Below are 17,545 nucleotides of genomic sequence, written 5' to 3'. Positions count from 1 at the left end.
ACTATCCAGGTGGCCTTTGCTAGATGCTGCTCCCAATTTTTAAAAGATCCCCCACTCAACGCTTTCAAGGTAGTCTTTAACAGTCCATTGTACCTCTCCACTTTCCCTGCAGCCGGTGCATGGTAGGGGATATGGTACACTCACTCAATGCCATGTTCTCTAGCTCAGGTGTTTATAAGGTTATTCTTGAAATGAGTCTCATTGTCTGACTCAATCCTCTCAGGGGTGCCATGCCTCCAAAGGACCTGCTTTTCAAGTCCCAGGATGGTGTTCCGGGCAGTGGCATGAGGCACAGGGTAGGTTTCTAACCATCCTGTGGTGGCTTCTACCATTGTGAGCACATAGCGCTTGCCTTGGCGGGTTTGGGGCAGTGTGATGTAGTCAATCTGCCAGGCCTCCCCATACTTGTATCTGGACCACTGCCCACCGTACCAGAGGGGCTTCAACCGCTTGGCCTGTTTGATCACAGCACATGTCTCACAGTCATGGATAACCTGAGAAATACTGTCCATGGTTAGATCCACTCCTCGGTCTCGTGCCCACTTATAGGTGGCATCTCTACCTTGATGACCTGAGGCGTCATGGGCTCATCGAGCTAGGAACAACTCTCCCTTGTGTTGCCAATCTAAGTCTGTCTTTGACACCTCTATCTTTGCAGCCTGATCCACCTGTTCATTGTTTCGGTGCTCTTCATTAGCCCGACTCTTGGGGACATGGGCATCTACATGACGGACCCTCACAGACAGTTTCTCTACCCTGGTGGCGATGTCTTTCCACTCATCAGCAGCCCAGATTGGCTTTCCTCTGCGTTGCCAGTTGGCCTTTTTCCACTTTTCTAGCCATCTCTACAGAGCATTGGCTACTATCCACGAATCAGTGTAGAGGTAGAGTTTTGGCCACTTCTCTCTTTCAGCAATATCTAGGGCCAGTTGAACAGCTTTGAGTTCAGCAAGTTGGCTTGATCCACCTTCTCCTTCAGTGGCCTCTGCGACCTGTCGTGTGGGGCTCCATACGGCTGCTTTCCACTTCCGGTTCATCCCTACGATGCGACAGGAACTATCAGTGAACAGAGCATAGCGTGTTTCTTCTGCTGGCAGTTGGTTGTACGGTGGAGCTTCTTCAGCCCGTGTCACTTGTTCCTGCTCCTCTTCATCAGTGAGACCAAAGTTTTCACCTTCCGGCCAGTTTGTAATTATCTCCAAAATCTCAGGGCGATTTGGGTTTCCAATATGGGCACGCTGTGTGATGAGAGTGATCCACTTGCTCCATGTAGCGTCGGTGGCGTGGTGGGTAGAGGGAACCTTTCCTTTAAACATCCACCCCAGCACTGGCAGTCGGGGTGCCAGGAGGAGTTGTGCTTCTGTGCCAATCACTTCTGAGGCGGCTTGGACTCCTTCATAGGCAGCTAAGATTTCCTTCTCTGTGGGAGTGTAGTTGGCTTTGGACCCTCTGTAGCTTCGGCTCCAGAATCCCAGTGGTCGGCCTCGAGTCTCCCCAGGCACTTTCTGCCAAAGGCTCCAGGACAAACCATTGTTCCCAGCTGCAGAGTAGAGCACGTTCTTCACGTCTGGTCCTGTCCTGACTGGGCCAAGGGCTACTGCATGAGCAATCTCCTGTTTGATCTGAGCAAAGGCTTGCTGCTGTTCAGGGCCCCACAGGAAAGTGTTCTTTTTGCGGGTGACCAGGTAAAGAGGGCTCACGATCTGGCTGTACTCAGGAATGTGCATCCTCCAAAAACCTATGGCACCTAGGAAAGCTTGTGTTTCCTTCTTGTTGGCTGGTGGAGACATTGCTGTAATCTTGTTGATGACATCAGTAGGAATCTGACGCCGTCCATCTTGCCACTTTACCCCCAAGAACTGAATTTCACGAGCTGGTCCCTTAACTTTGCTCTTCTTGATGGCAAAACCGGCTTTCAGGAGAACCTGGATGATTTTCTCTCCTTTCTCAAAGACCTCTTCAGCCGTCTTTCCCCAAACAATGATGTCATCAATGTACTGCAGATGTTCTGGAGCATCACCCTTTTCCAGGGCAGCCTGGATCAGTCCATGGCAGATGGTGGGGCTGTGCTTTTACCCTTGGGGCAGTCGGTTCCAGGTGTACTGCACTCCCCTCCACGTGAAGGCAAACTGAGGCTTGCATTCTGCTGCTAGGGGAATGGAGAAAAATGCATTGGCAATGTCAATAGTGGCGTACCACTTTGCTGCTTTGGACTCCAGCTCATACTGGAGCTCCAGCATGTCCGGCACGGCAGCGCTCAGCGGTGGAGTCACTTCATTCAATGCACGATAGTCCACAGTCAGTCTCCATTCTCCTTCAGATTTACGCACAGGCCAGATGGGGCTGTTGAAGGGTGAGTGGGTTTTGCTGACCACCCCTTGGCTCTCCAGTTCTCGGATCATCTTGTGGATGGGGATCACAGCATCTCGAGTTGTTCTATATTGTCGGCGGTGCACCGTCGAGGTGGCAATTGGCACTCGCTGTTCTTCCACCTTCAGGAGTCCTACTGCAGATGGGTTCTCTGACAGTCCAGGCAAGGTGTTCAGTTGCTGGACACCCTCTGTCTCTACAGCTGCTATCCCAAATGCCCACCTAAGTCCCTTTGGGTCCTTAAAATACCCACTTCGGAGGAAGTCTATGCCTAAAATGCATGGGGCCTCTGGGCCAGTCACAATGGGGTGTTTCTTCCACTCATTTCCAGTCAGGCTCACATCAGCTTCCACTAAAGTCAAGTCCTGTGATCCGCCTGTCACACCAGCAATAGAAACAGATTCTGCCCCTACGTATCTTGATGGGATTAGGGTGCACTGTGCACCAGTGTCAACCAAGGCCTCATATCGTTGTGGTTCTGATGTGCCAGGCCAACGAATCCACACAGTCCAAAAGACACGGTTTTCCCTAGCCTCTACCTGGCTAGAGGCAGGGCCCCTCTAAGCCTGGTTATCCTTCTTTCCTTGGGTATATGTCTTGGAGGTTCCTTCAAGGGAATCAGACATGTCATCATCATACTTGTCAGTTTGACTACAGGCTACTGGAGCGGCTTTCTTTTTGGTGGAGTATCCCCCCTGAGTCTTGCTGTCTTCCAATTCACGCACCCGCTGTGCCAGAGCACCAGTAGATTTTCCATCCCATCTTTTCATGTTTTCTCCACAGTCACGTAGGAAAAACCACAGCTCAGCTCGTAGCCTTTTCTCTCTATCTGGGGAACTTCTGCGTTGAGTACCAGGGCTCTTGGTCTGTACTGCCGAGACTGGAACAAGGTCCTCCCTGAGTTTCTTGAAATTCTCCTCCATTTTGTCTTGAAAGTTTTGTATACGTGTTTCCATAGCTGCAATTTTTGTCTGTATGGGGCCATGCACGGTATCTGTATATGCTCGAAGCTTCTTCGCCATATCCATCACAGTCTCCTCCCGGTCATCCCGCTTCATTGTTGCTAAAGCAGAAGCGTATTCTTGTGGCCCAAGTCGAACAAGTTTTCGCCACATCACAGATGTACATGGCACCAAGTCTGGATTTCTAGTACCTAAGTTACCCACGAAGACAATCTCTACTATTGCCATTTCTCTCAAGCGCTGAATCCCTTGTTCTATGGTTTTCCAACGAGTTTGCTGTATATAGAGATCGTCTGCACACAGATATCTTTGTGCCACACTTCTCAGGACCCGTTCCCAGAGACTATAAGGGTCAGCCCCCCTCATCACTTCTTGGTCGATAACCGGATCGTGTGACAGGGATCCCAGATGCCTCGCTTCAGTGCCATCCAGAACTGTAGCCTCACCTGCAGCATCCCACAGACGGACTAACCAACTAATTATAGATTCATCAGGTCGTCGAGTGTAATCTTTTCTCAGGCCACGAAGGTACTTCAGGGAGAAAGGTTCACCAGCGCCTTCTGATTTTTGATCAGTTGCTGGTCTTGAGGGTCCTTCCCCCGCATCACCATCATCATCATCTACTGGCCGATGGGTTTTCGTTTTGAATTTCATACCTCTCGTGGTAGGAGCAACAGACACTGGCTTAGGCTCACTGTCTGGTGTGGCCACTGGCTTAGGCTCACTGTCTGGTTTGGCTGCAGCCTGAGTGACTGGGGTAGCTGCTGATTTATCTGCCTGCCCTACAGTATCTAGCACCGTGCGATAAGCATACGCTAGGGCCCAGCTTATTGCAATGATATTTTTCTGCTTAGAATCATCACAGCAATTCTCTTCCAGATATTTCCCTACTTCATCTGGGTTCTGAATTTGTTCAAGTGAAAATTCCCAGGCTGGGGGATCAGAGAATTCCTTCAGAGTTCGGCCAATTCTCTCCCATTCTCTACTCCACTCAGGATTTCTCACACCTGAGTCTACTTCCGGGGCAGGGGTCTCATTGGCTCTTCTGGATATCTCAGCCCTCATTCTAGAGAAGTTGCAGACCATATAGAGGAAACCTAACAGCTGAACTAACAAGAAAGTGGTATCCTTAACACTCAGGGGAAACTGGATATTCTCAAAGAGGGACATAACAGATTCAAAGGAGAAGAAGGAAAGAAAAGGCTGGAAAGCCTCATCCCCTGCTCTTCCTCTAACAAACTGGGTACAATTACTAATAAACTCCCAAAATGTGCTACTGGGACTGGGAGGCAGGGTCGGGCGAAGAAACCATAAGCCAAACATACCTGACAGAAACTTCAGTAGTTCTATAAACTTCTTATAAATCATTATCACCGAGCCCAGCACAATAACTATTCTAATCCGTGCCCCTCTACTGGGAAAGAGGGCAAAGACAGGTATTAAAACCTCAAAAACTTTTAGGGACCAGATCCACATGAAGGCTTCCACCCCGAGAGATATTATGTATCCAAGCAACCTGGCTACTGACTGCTTTATCCCAATACAGAATAAATACAACCAACAATCAGTACAGGTTTTTCCACTTTCTCTTGCCCCTGTTCGTTGGGCGCCAAAAACTATATTTGTCCTAGTTTAGGGCAAATTAGGGAGGAAAATTCCAAATGGGGATTTCCCCAGGGAAATGCCCCTCTTCACTTTCTGGTCCGGGAAAAGAGAGAAAAAAAAAAAAAAATTCTTTGGAGAGAAGTGGAAAAAGCTGTTTATTTAACAGAAATTGAGTAATATTAAATAATAGTAATAAAACCTCTTGCTGTTCGATGGGGTGGCAAATCTAGGAAGAAAAGTCCTTTTCATGTGGTGTAGCTCGGCTCGCTCAGGTTCTTATCAGTCCCTCCGGCGCTGGAAAGTGCCAAAGCCCAGGCCCCGGTGGGCCACAGGCGTGAGCTCCCGGGGTTTGGCTGGGTGTTCAGTCCAGAGCAGGCTTGCACAGATCCAGAAAAAAGGGAAAAAACAAAGGTCCGGGGAACTCTGCCTCAGCTGGCTAAAACTAACTAAAAACCAGGGAGAAGCTCTGTCCCGCTGTCTGTCCGTGCTGCAGACAACACAGTCCAGGAGCGAGATGTGTGGGAGTTATATTTTCTTTAACACAAACTGCGGCTTCTTCTACCCCCCTCTCTTGCTCTCAGAGTCAGTCTTAAAGGTGCAGAACTTAATATATAACATAAACCAGACGATTGGGGATACCAGTATCATAAAGTCACCCCAGGACACCCAGTCACTCCCAGTGACCCCGCCTGTCCATCTCGCCCCTCCGTGGATCTGCCGTCCCTCAGCCAATCAGATCGCGTCTCTCTGATAACTCATCAGTTGCCGGGCAGATCCACAGAGCCGAGAGCCCCGCGCTGGACTCGGCCTCCCAGTGCCGCGCACTTCATTCCCAGTCCCTCCCAGTGCCACCACAGTCCCGCCCAGAAGCCCCAGAGTCCCTCCTACTCCTTTTTAGCCCATTCCCAGTCCATTTCGAATTCATTCCCACTCCACTCCCAGAAGTCCACACCCTCTAACAGTGTCCCAGTATCCACTTTCATCTCTTTCAGTGCCACCCCAGTCCCTCCCAGTCCATTCCCAGTCCCTCACAATGCCACACCACTCCTCACCCATCTCTCCCAGTTCCCCCCCAGCTGATCCCACTCTGTCTCCACTCTCTCCCAGTGTTCCCAGCGTGTCCATCTCGCTGGTGCCCTCGAGCTCCCAGCCCGGCCCCGGCCGCCTGCTCTGCTCCCTGATGGATTTCTCCCCTGCCCACATCCAGCTGAGCTGTTCCCAGGGCCAGCAGCAGCTCTCGGGCCACGTGCTGGCCACTGCCGTGCTCCCCAGCGGGGACTGGAGCCAGCAGCTCCTGGTGCTGCTGGAAACCGCCCCCGGCAATGCGGGCTCAGCTCCAGCTGCCAGGTGGAGCACGTCAGCCTGGAGCACCCCCTGAGCCGGCACTGGGGCACGGCCCGGCCCCCACAGCGCCGGGGGCAGCGGGGGAGGCACTGGGAGGGCCCAGAGGGGGATTGGGGTGTGCTGGGAGGAACCGGGAGGGAGTTTGAGATAGACTGGTTTAAACTGGGAGAGGGGTTTGGGGGTCAAAAATGGCTGAGAAAAGGATTAGAAGATGTTGGGGAGGGTGGGATGAGGTTCTGGGGGTCCTGGTGGACACTGGGAGGGAGTTTAGGGGTGCTGGGTGTCACTGGGAGGGATTTGAGTGAAACTGGAGGAGCTGGAAGGAGATTGGGCATTGGAAAGCAGGGATTGGGATGAGGTTGGTTGTGCTGGGAAGAGACTGGGAAGAGTATTGATGAGTCCTGGTGGGGCTGGGAAGGGACTGGGAGAGGGTTTGGGGGTCCTGGGGCAGTGGGGAGAAATTGGGAGGGGGCTGTGGGATCCTGAGAGGAACAGGAGGGGCTCTGGTGGGTCCTGGGGAGGCTGGGAAGAGACTGGGAGTGATTTACCAAAATAGCGATATTGATCCGGTATCAACATCAATCTGTTATTGGACAAAAAACCTCTCCAACAGTTTAAAGTTACAAAGTGGATGTTTAATCACAGCACTGGGTGAGTGCAGGAGTCATCCCCTTAATACACACTGCAAGTTGACAAAAGATTCCAGTGTCTATTTATTCACAAGTCTTGAATTTCCAAAATACTAATACATATTAATAGAAATGCATAATGCTAACACTTCCCATTCCCCAGGTTTGGTGAAAATGCACGGTAATGATTTAAAAAGTCATTATGCCCGCATGGTAGGCTCTGTAATTTGAGGAGAGGGTCATTTTGACATGTAGGGGTCATCAAGAGATGAAGGAAAACCGCTCTTCCTCATTCTCACCTTTCTACCTTTACAATGGTGGACATTACAAATAACATTTGGTACAATTCCAATTTCCTTCCTTGTGACTTTGAAATGGGTTTCCAGATGTAAGGTCTGTGATCTTCCTGAACCTGTTTATCAATTTCTCTTTTCACATTATAAGCACAGCTGAAGAAACATACAATGAAAAGTAATTTTTTACCTAAGTCTGAGATTCATTATCTCAAATCCTGCTTCTCACTTAAATCATTAGCTCTAACTAGTTCCAGCAAGGCCTATCTCTAGCCATAATCTATAATTTTTCTCTAATTCTTAATTGTTTAAAATTAGTGACTCCAAAAGAGTTTTCAAAGGGTCCTGGGTGGGCTGGGGGAGACTGGGAGGGTCCTTGGAGGAGGTTGGGGTGTCTGTGAGAGGTTTTGGGGGTCCTGACGCCGGCAGGTGCCCCAGGGATGCCATGAAATGCCACCCGCAGCAAGAGGCTAACGGGGATGGGCGGCTCCATGTTGGCCTTCATCTTCCTGGCACTGGGGCTCGGCTTCTGCCTGTACAGGAAGGTGAGGGGGGGTCCCAGGGGTCGTGTCCTCCCCCCCCACAGAGCCTGTGTGCTCCCCTCGGGGCCCCCATGTCCGGTGTCACCCCCTTTTCTCTGCCCACACAGCTCCTGAGGCAAAAGGTTCTTGAGGATTGAAAGTCAACAATTCCCACTGTCATTCTGTATCCTGTTGAATTTCCATTCCCTTGCTTTCATCCAGGTGCCCACAGGGAGCCAGGAAGATGTGGAGCCTCCCAGCCAGGTGTCTTCCCAACATGGATCACCAGGACCACGGATCACCAGGGCTCTGCCCAACGGGGGTCACTGGGGATCATCCAACGCCGATCCTCCCATGGGGGATGGAGCTGGAGCAGCGCACGAAGCTCTTCCTGCACTCAGGGCACTCGCAGGGCTTCCCTTACTGGTGCCTCCGTTGGTGTCGGGTCAAGTTAGATCTCTGTGAGAAGCTCTTCCCACACTGGGGACACTCGTAGGGCCTCTCCCCAGTGTGGATGCGCCGGTGGACGGCGAGGTTGCCGTTCTGCTTGAAGCCCTTCCCGCAGTCGGGGCAGCGGAAGGGCCTCTCCTCTGTGTGAATCCGCTCATGTTTGAGGACATTGGAGCTGGTCTGAAACCTCTTCCCACACTCGGGACACTCGTAGGGCCTCTCCCCAGTGTGGATGCGCTGGTGTTTTCTCAGGCCAGAGCTCCACCCAAAGCTCTTCCCACATTCCAAGCAGGTGTAGGGCCGTTCCCCTGTGTGGATCACCTGATGACTCCTCAGGGTGGAGCTCTGGCTGAAGCTCTTCCCACATTCCCCACACTCGTAGGGCTTTTCCCCAGTGTGGATCACCTGGTGCTGGATCAGGTCAGAGCTGTAGCTAAAGCCCTTCCCACATTCCAAGCACTTGTGGGGCTTCTCCCCCAGCTCTGAGCTCCGGCTGGATCTCTGGCCGTGTTCGTGGCACAGGGAGGGTCTTTCCTCCTCGCAGCTCCTTGGATTGGGTTTGCAGCCCCTCCTTGTGCAGCATCTCCGGGGCTTTTCCTCCTCCTCCTCCATCTGGACACGGCTTGGGAACGTAAAATCCTGGCTGGAGAGAAAAAAACAACAGGAGAGCGCCTTGGGCTGGGGATTCCTCCTTGTCCAAGTTCATCTCAGAAAATCACTGGGCATCTTGTATCTGGAAAAATCTCCAGAACACCAAGATTCAGCCCAAACACCCTCCAAACATCAAAACAGATCAAAAACTCATCAAACAAGATTCACTCAAAATCCCCTCCAAAATAGAAATGTTCAGCCCTCACAAGAAACCAAAGTACCAACATTTAGCCCAATAAAGCTCAGAAACACCAAGATTCAGCTCCGTGAAAATCGTGGATCTCCATGCCCGGGCACTCGCTGCATGGGGGGTGAGGGGGGCAATGAGGCCGGGCCGGAGCAGGGGGTGCCTGAGAGAGGCCCCGAGCCCGGGGGAAGCCCCTGCAGAGCCATGGAAGTGGCTCCTGGCCGGACTCGGGGATCCCCCTGGCGATCCCCGCTGGAGCAGCCTGCTCCTGAGGGACTCTGGCCCCTGGCAGGGACCCCAGGCTGCAGCAGGACAAGGATTCCTGTCCCTCAGGGGGAGGCACTGACATGACCTGACTGTGACCCCCATCCCTGTGCCTCTGGGCGGGGAGGGGGACGGAGAGGGGCAGAAAGTTAAGCCCGGGAAGGAGGGAGAGCGGGGGGGAAGATGGATTTCCGTAGGAATTACTTTACTTCTCATTTGTTTGTCCTGATATGTCGGACAATAAATTCAATTAATTTCCCCAAGTCAGGTGTGCTGTGCCCGTGACCAAGGATTGAACTGTCCCCACCCTCATCCAAACCCCGAGCCTTTCCTTGTGTGTTCGGCTCCCCGCCCAGGGCAGGAAGGAGAGTCACAGAGTTTTGGCCTCGCTCCGGCATAGCCCTGCTCCATCCCGGACTCACCCGCAGCTCGCAGCGCCCTCAGCTCCCGGGCACCCCGAGCTCCCGGCGCTTCAGCGCAGCGGCGCTTCCTTGGCCTCCTGCCCGGGCCGGGCCCAGCGCCGGGGCCGCTCCTCAGCCCAGGCTAACGAGAAATGGCGGAGCTCAGCCCAAGGCAGGCGAGTCCGTGCCGTGTGCAGAGCCCGCCGCTGGCTGCGATTGGCTGCTTCTGCCGTCACTCGTGGCTCTGGCGCGCGCTGATTGGGCAGAGCGGGGACAAGCCCGGCCCCGCTGGCGCCCCCAGGGCGGCCGTGGGGCAGGAGAGCCGCCATTGCCGGAGCGTCTGTGCGGGCCCGGCAGCGGCGGCAGCAGCGGCCGGAGCCCGGTGAGGCGGCGGCGGAGCTCGGAGGCGGCCCCGGCCATCGCAGGTGGGAGCCGCGCTCGGTTCTGCGGGGGCTCGGGGCTCGCTGCGGGCCCGGGAGGGGGCGGCAGGGGGCTGTGGCGGGTGGCTTGTGCCGTGGCCGGCCCGTGTTGGCCCTGGGCTGAGGGCGCTGCGGGAGCGGCTGCCCGCGGTCTCCTTGCCGCTGGGGCCTCGGCAGGAGGCGGTGGCGGAGCAGCGCTGGCTCGTCCCGCTTCGTGTCGGGAGGCCGGAGGTGGCTGCGCTGTGCCTGGGGCTGGGCGGGAAAATTCCCGGCGCCAGAGGTTTGTGTGGCCCAAGGAGCCAGAGGAGTGGTGTGCAAGTGACTTTATTGCTGCCCAAAGGGAGAGACCATGGGCCATTTGCCGTGCGCTCTCTCCAGTTGTTGGAGGACGCGGCCTCGTTTTTGTCCTGATTTTCCCGGCCGCATGTCCCTGTCCCTTTGCCCAACACTGGCGGAGGTGCTTGGAAGGTTCAGCCTTCCCGATCCGCCTGCTGCATGTCCTTTTTGTATAACACCCGATATTCCTGGCTCTGTGAAGTGTTTGTTCTTCTGGAAGTTCAGGAATGTGTTGGGACATGGTCTGAGCAGCAGTCCTTGTCAATTAGTAACATTTTCTGAAACTGATTATTTCTCCCATTCCTTCCTTATGTGCAAGTCCCTGGCCCTGTCTCCAAGCAGATTCACTCATTGCCTGTGTTTTTTCTTCCTGGGTGTTCTTTGGTTTTGGGATTGCTCTCAGTGCCCTCATTCTCTGTCCTTTTGTAGCCCTTTGTGGCTCAGGAGGCCTGGCTGCCACCTGCATCCCCTTGCTCAGCTGCTGAATGAGCTGCACTCAGCAAGGTGTGGTGCATGGTAAAAAGATGAGAGTTGCTGTAGCACATGAGAGGAGAAACAGCATTTGTTTAACCCATGGTCTGTGAGGGAAGCACAAAACCGTGTCCCATTCCCATCCTTTCCACGTTTGGACAAGTACATGAGCTGCTTTGCTATTTCCTTCGTTATCTGTTTTACTACTTTTCCATTGCTGTCTATTTGCCAAGAGTAGTTTGAGTTACTTAACTTTTCCACAAACTCTGCCTCGATTTTCTGCTAAAAGATAATGTGATCCCATCTCATGGTGAAATGTTGTGTTCCTCATCTGAGTGGATTGGTGTGGGGGAAGGTCAGGAGCTGGAGCTGTCTGGTTGGTTATTATTTCAATGACATCCTGTAATCTAATTATGCCATTGAAATGATAAATGGTTTCTCTGGTACCTGATATGAATTCATCAGCGTTCCCAGGGTCTAATCCATGGTGTTGCAGGATTTGTTCTGGTGATCGTTCGTCTTTTCCCCAGTTTTGGGTGCTCCCTCCGGATATGCGAAATAAAAAGAGCTCTATAACTCGCAGAGTAGTTATAAGAGTAGGTATGAATTTATTCAGCGCTGAGGTGGATGGGGGATATCTCCTCTGAAAAGCATGCACACCTCTTTGATTTGGTTTTCTCTTTTTATCTTTTACAGACTAGGTTTACAAGATATGCCTAAAACATATTCATTTTTTAACTCTGCTTGTCCTCACTTCATATTACAATTAACTCCATGCCCCTTTCATTCCTCTGGCCACCTTTTGGAACTTTAAATCCCTTCTTTCCTGCACAGGGTCTAAAGAATCTCCTTTATCTTGTGGTGCCTTTGTCTTTGCATCTTGTTTGTGTATTCTGGCTCCTTATCTTAACTTGCAGTCTGACTCTTTTCTTGTTCTTGTGGATCAGACTGTCAGGGTATGGTTTTTGTCCAACCCCCCTTTTAGTCAAGCATTTCTTTGTGTTTATTTCCTAATTTTTAATTTCTGTTTCACTCCAGCCACAGCTGCATCAATTGTCAGCTTTTCTCTCATTAAATCATCACATACTTGGATTCCCAACTGATTTCCCTGAACTTGTGGTGGCAAATAAACCCCAGTGGTCTGATACAGCCTATATAACATAGACAGAGACAGCACATGTTGGAGTGGGGACAGGGATGATTCCCCCCCACTTGTTTTACTGAAATTTTCACAACATTCTCTATTTTCTGTTTTCCTTTGCAGCTTAACCAATTTGTGTTGCAGAGTCAGATATCCTCACAATGGGCTGTGCCTTTAGCTGTGCAAATTCCATCTGTGCAAGCAGGCAGAGCTTGGGCTGAGGGACAGAGGGAATTGTTCCAATTCCTCCTGCAGGCAGGAAGCCCCTGGGCCATTGTGCAGGCTTTGTCCCAGGAGTGTTAATTTGCATTTCTAAAGCTTCTCTCCTGGCTGCCTGGAACAAAGCTTCTCTTCCAGGGCAGCTGTGGGTGATTCAAGTGTTCTCCCCAATTCCCTGCTGGTGCTTTTAGTCCTTTTCTTTTTGTGACAAAAAATATTCTATTAATGGTTTACGAGTTAAAGGGTCACCTTTAAAGCTCTTCTAGTTTTTCAAAGTGCAGCTTAAAGGTGAACATAAGATAACTCATACCATCATTTTGCCATCACTACGAATCACACACAAACATAAAAAGAAAAATTACAAAGCAATCAAGTGTTTTCTTTTTCTTCTGCTAAAATTAAAATGTGATTCTCACAACATTGTCCCAAACAGAACGAACAATATAGAAGTAAAATTATTATGAAAAATTATTCTAACAGTGTAATCCTTTCACTGAAACTGTGAAAAGCAAAACCTCTTTAACAGTGTCTTTAGAGAAATAAGGTGTTACTTGATTCTGGTCAGGATGTGCAACAGGAATAATTTCATGCACACATAGGCTGGGTGTGCAGAGAAAATCATTCCATGACACATGAGTTTGACTAGATTTTTCCAAAACTTTATACAGTCTGACCCCATAGAAATCCCTTGGTTTAATGTTCATTGGTTTCAAGGTGTGGAGTTGTTAGGATTTGGTTTCCTGTTGCAGCCGGATTTCTGTGCCTGTGATGTGAATTAGGTGGGCACTCCTGGATTTCCTGCTCAGCCTTTTCCAGACCAGGTGTCTCCAGCTGTGCCTGGGGCAGTGTCTGGGGTGGATGTTGGTTGATGTTTGCTGCTGGGTGTGGATGTTTTGTTGATGGTCGTTATCTTGGTGGGAATCTTTTGGGCTATTCCCAGTCTGTTGAGATGTTAATTTCATCTCTGCTGAGTGCTGGAACATCCCTTAAAAGACACCTTTAAATTTCCTTTCCCCAAGGCAAAGGCAAACCATGTCCCTTTAGAGAAATAAGATTTAATGCCATTTTCAAGTTGGTCTATTTTGGCAGCAGCTAATCCCAGGCAGGGCAGAGTGTGAGTGGAATTGAGAGGCAGAGTGGAATTGTCCTGGTGCCTTCCCCAGCAGCTGTGGCGAGGGCAGGCACAGAAAGGGCTGAAGCTGCAAGAGTGAGAGCAAGGATTGTCCCGCAGTGGCTGGAGATGGCAAAGGAGGGTGGCCAGGCCGAGGATTTGAGCAGAGGATCTGTGGGCAGGCCCAGGGGCTTCCCCCGCTGGGGAGCCCTGGCTGCTGCTGCGTTGCCTTCAGTGCAGGCTCAGGGGTGGCCTGTTTAATATTCCCTTGCAATTCAGATTTCTGAGTCTGGAAGAGCCATGGCTGGGGCATCAATCATTTTATTTTTTTCATTTTGTTAAGTTTTGTTTTCTTTCTTGTGTCCACTCCATAACATTGAGGCTATCTGGGGCTAGAAAAGTCATACAATGTTCAGGCTAGAAGAGAGAATCCTCAGTCCAGCTCCTGCATTTCCTTAATTATCCTAAGAATTGTTCCAGCTGCATTTTAGTCCTGGGTAACATTATTTCTGAGATTCCCTGAACCCTCTCAGGGTCAATACAAGACAAATTTTCAGTCAAAATAGGTCTCAAATATTTAACCATTTTCTCTACCATTTGCTCTTTCTTTTTTTTCAGATACTCTGAGCTGTTTTTTTGCCTGACAATGAAGCCATTTCACAGAGGCTTCCTCTACCTCTTCTCCTTGTCCTCCTGACTGGATCAAGTCATCCACATCCTGCATTAAGCCAGTCCCTGGGGGTGAGATCAATTCCTTTGATATTTCCTGCAAGGCTTTCCCCAATCAGGCCGGTGCTTCCGTGCATCCCTGCAGAAGGACCGTCCATGTCTTGAGCATTTTCCCTTCTATCTCTTGTTGCCAGCCCAAGGCAGAATTCTGTTTGCATCCTCTGGGAGTGGGCAGATCCCCAGAAAGCATCTTTTGCATCAAGTTGTGAATGGCAGCAGTGTGAGGAGGGCACCTGGTTGAGGATGGTGTAAGGATCTGAGAGTGTGGGGTGCCTCGGTTTCATCATCTCATTTCTTCTTCTTGGGTCCTGCAGCATTCTGTGGATTCCATTGGATTTCTTGTTTGGCAGGATAGGAGCATTCTAGGGAGCCATCCCTGGCTCCCCAAGCTGTGCCTTGAGCAGGACTCCCAGACAGGCTGTGAGCCCTTCCTTCCCTGCCTTGGAACAGGGGATTGCTTTTCGACACCTCTTGTCCTGGTTGCTTGAGGGAAATTTGGAGAGGCTCCATATCTAATTTTGCCAATTTCCCTGAGGCTGCCCACACTTCTGGGCTCACTTCAGCCGTGGCTCTGCCAGACATTTGACCCAGAGGTACAACAGAACCAGCCTCTGTATCATCTTTTGCAACATTAATCTGCATTCCCAATTTAGCCATCAAATCCCTTCCCAGTAAATTACAATCAGAATTGTGGGCAAATAAAAATTCCTGCATTTCAAACCCATCCCCAACATCTGCTAATAGTGTCTGAATAAAACACACCCACTCATCTTTCGCACTTAGTGCCTTAATAATTAAAATATTCCCTAACACCTTTAGGTGTAAGATTCCGAGTGGATGGAGAGGCCCCTGTGCCCATCAGGAAAGGTCTCCTCTGGATCCAGAGCCACCCTGGATGTTCCCAAGGGCTGCAGTGTGGTGGGTCCCTGGTGGAATGGGAGCTGTGAGAGCGCTAAGAATCCGTGTCCATCAAGGGCTGGACTTGCTGGTGCTGAGGGTGCTCCTGTCTGTGCTTGCAGTGTCCTTGTGCCCTGCAGCTGGAAGGCTGATTCCTTGCCAGGGGCTGTTTGGGTGGGCTGTCCCCTGGCCAGGAGGGCAATGCCTGTGCCAGGTGCTTGTGGCCGAGGGTGTCCCCTGGGTGCTGGGGCCCCCTTGGGCCCTGGGCTTGATCCCTCAGGGGCTGTAGGAACTCTGCCATGGCCTTTGCCTTCAGCTTGGCCTTTTGCTCATCCCTTGCTGCATTCAGCTGCTGAGCCTTTGTGAGCAAGTGCTGCAGGGGCTTCTTGTGGCCCTGCTGCAGCCCCCCTCAGTGCCTGTGGGTGCTCATCCTGTGGCAGCTGCTGAGCTTTCTGCAAAATCCTTCCTTTCTGCAGGGACCCAGCACAAAATGCTTAAAAGATCATCTGGATCCTTGCAGGTCTAATCCCCATTTCTGAGCTGTTCCTTCCTGGTGCTGGCTGTGCTGAGGCTCCCCTCCCCAGCCCGTATCCCAGAGCCGGTCCCTGTCCTGCCGCAGTGTCCAAAGGCGGCCCCCCCGGCGGGCAGGGCCGGCAGCTCCACGGGGCCGGGCAGCGGCCGGGGCGTCCCGCAGCCTCCTGGGGGCCGGGGGCCACTGCCGGCCCTGCCCGGGGGGTGCTGGGGTCAGGCAGCGCCCGGCGCTGAGCCCCGGCTGCCCCACAGCCCCGGCCCGGCCCCACAGCTCCCCACAGGCCCCCAGCCCGTGCTCCCGGTGCCGCAGCTCTGCGCCCGCTCCTGCCGCTCCCAGCTCAGAGAAACCCCCTGAAATCCTGACCTCCTTCTTTTCCTGTCCTGGAAAACTGGGATACAAAGGATCTGAGTCAGCTGGCAAATTCTGAGGATAAGACCCTTCTGAAACATATCCCAATCCTCAGTATTTTTCTCTTCCTTTTCCTTTCCATCATCCTTTTTCTTACCCCATAGATTCCTTCTGCTCTTTCTTGCCTTAAGCACATTCCTGCACACTCCCCTTCCGCCAATCCCTTCCCAGCACACCAACACCATCCATCCCCTGTTGTCTAAATCCTTTCTCAATTTCTCTTATTTGCCCGCCTGGGTGTCCATGTCCTTAATTCCCTCTGGGAGAATGTGCAGACGACCTCCACATGCTCCCAAGGGACCCTTCAGAGATATTTTGGGATCCTCATCCCTTTTGCTGGGACCCCATTGTGGCTTTCCCTTTTGTCCCCTCCCTGGATGCCCTGCCATGTTCACTCCCCGAAGATCCCACTGTAGTCACTGCTGAGATTTTCAGTGCTCTCTCCCTGCCGACTCTTGAGAGCCCCCCTGATCCGTCCCTCGTCTGTCTCCTGCTCACTCTCGGGTACCCAATCAATCCCCGGTGCCGCCGCCAGCCGAGGGAGCCGATCCCCCAAACTGGGTGAGGCACCTTCAGCTGCACTCAGTGCCCGCCGGCCCGGACAGTGGAAGGAATTGCAGAGGAGCCCCGAGGTGTGTGGAAAAATTGACATCTCCAGAGTTTTCTGTCCACAAGGAAGACAGAGGAGTCCTGTAAAAGTAATTTCATTCATAAAAAAGGGGGAGGCCATGGGAAATTTCCTATGGGGTCTCTCCAGTTGTTGACAGACACAGCCTCCTTTTCATCCTAATTTTCTTGGTCACATCTCCCTCTCCCTCTCCCCATTGGCTGAAGTACTGGAGAGGTACAGACTGCCCAATGCACCTCCTACATACCCCCTTAATATGCACCCCACTTTTGTATAGCTAACGATATTGATGGCTGTGTTAAGTCATTGTTGTTCTTCTGGAAGTTGATGAATTTAGCAGGACCTTGGCTGAGCAGCAGTCTGTGTCATCAATTAATAACATTTTGTGCAGCTGATGGCTCCTCCTGTCACTTCCTTATGTCCATGTCCCTGGCCCCAAGTCCAATGAGGTTCAGCAGATCAATTTGTAAAGAGCCTTTGTTGTTGTTCCTTTGCTGGGGTTCCCCCGTTTTGGGGCCATCCCCCCTGGAGCAGGGTGTCCCCCCTTGGTGCAGGCGCAGGGCTCAGGCAGGGCTGAGCCAATCAGAGCGCGCGGCGCTGATGACTCATCAGTGTCCAGGCAGAGCCGCAGCTGCCAGCGTTCCCCAGCTGGAGCCCAGCTGCGCCCCTCCCCCCCGGGCCTTGGCGCCCCCCTTGAGGGGAATTTGGGGAGGTGGGAGGGGGGAGCGCCAAGGCCGGGCCCCCCCGCGCTGTGGTGGCGGGAGCGGCTGCAGTGGGGAGCGAGTGCGGGCGGAAGCGGCCAAGAGCCCAGCGCTGCCCCAGGCCGAGCTGGCCCAGCTCCATCCGTGCCCCTGCGGTGGGATGCTGTGGGACTGGGGGGGAAGAGGGAGGCGGCAGTGGGTGCTGGGCCCTGGGGGCAGGAGGAGAAGGGAAGGAGAAGAAGGGCTGAAGACCAAAATTGTCAAAGGATGCACGTG

At 52.3% G+C, this 17,545-nt stretch overlaps 1 protein-coding gene and 1 pseudogene across 1 annotated transcript in view; both read left to right on the top strand.

Moving 5' to 3' along the window:
- The window catches only part of LOC131588454 (zinc finger protein 664-like), a 167,813-nt gene that overhangs the window by 109,364 nt on the left and 40,904 nt on the right, over positions 1–17,545 (top strand). The window lies entirely within an intron of this gene.
- Positions 1–17,545, top strand: part of LOC131588642 (zinc finger protein 850-like) — a 141,671-nt pseudogene that overhangs the window by 85,408 nt on the left and 38,718 nt on the right.

The sequence above is a fragment of the Poecile atricapillus genome, chromosome 26 (assembly GCF_030490865.1).
Source record: "Poecile atricapillus isolate bPoeAtr1 chromosome 26, bPoeAtr1.hap1, whole genome shotgun sequence".
Classification (NCBI taxonomy): Eukaryota; Metazoa; Chordata; class Aves; order Passeriformes; family Paridae; genus Poecile; species Poecile atricapillus.
This window is presented reverse-complemented; position numbering and strand designations above follow the sequence as displayed.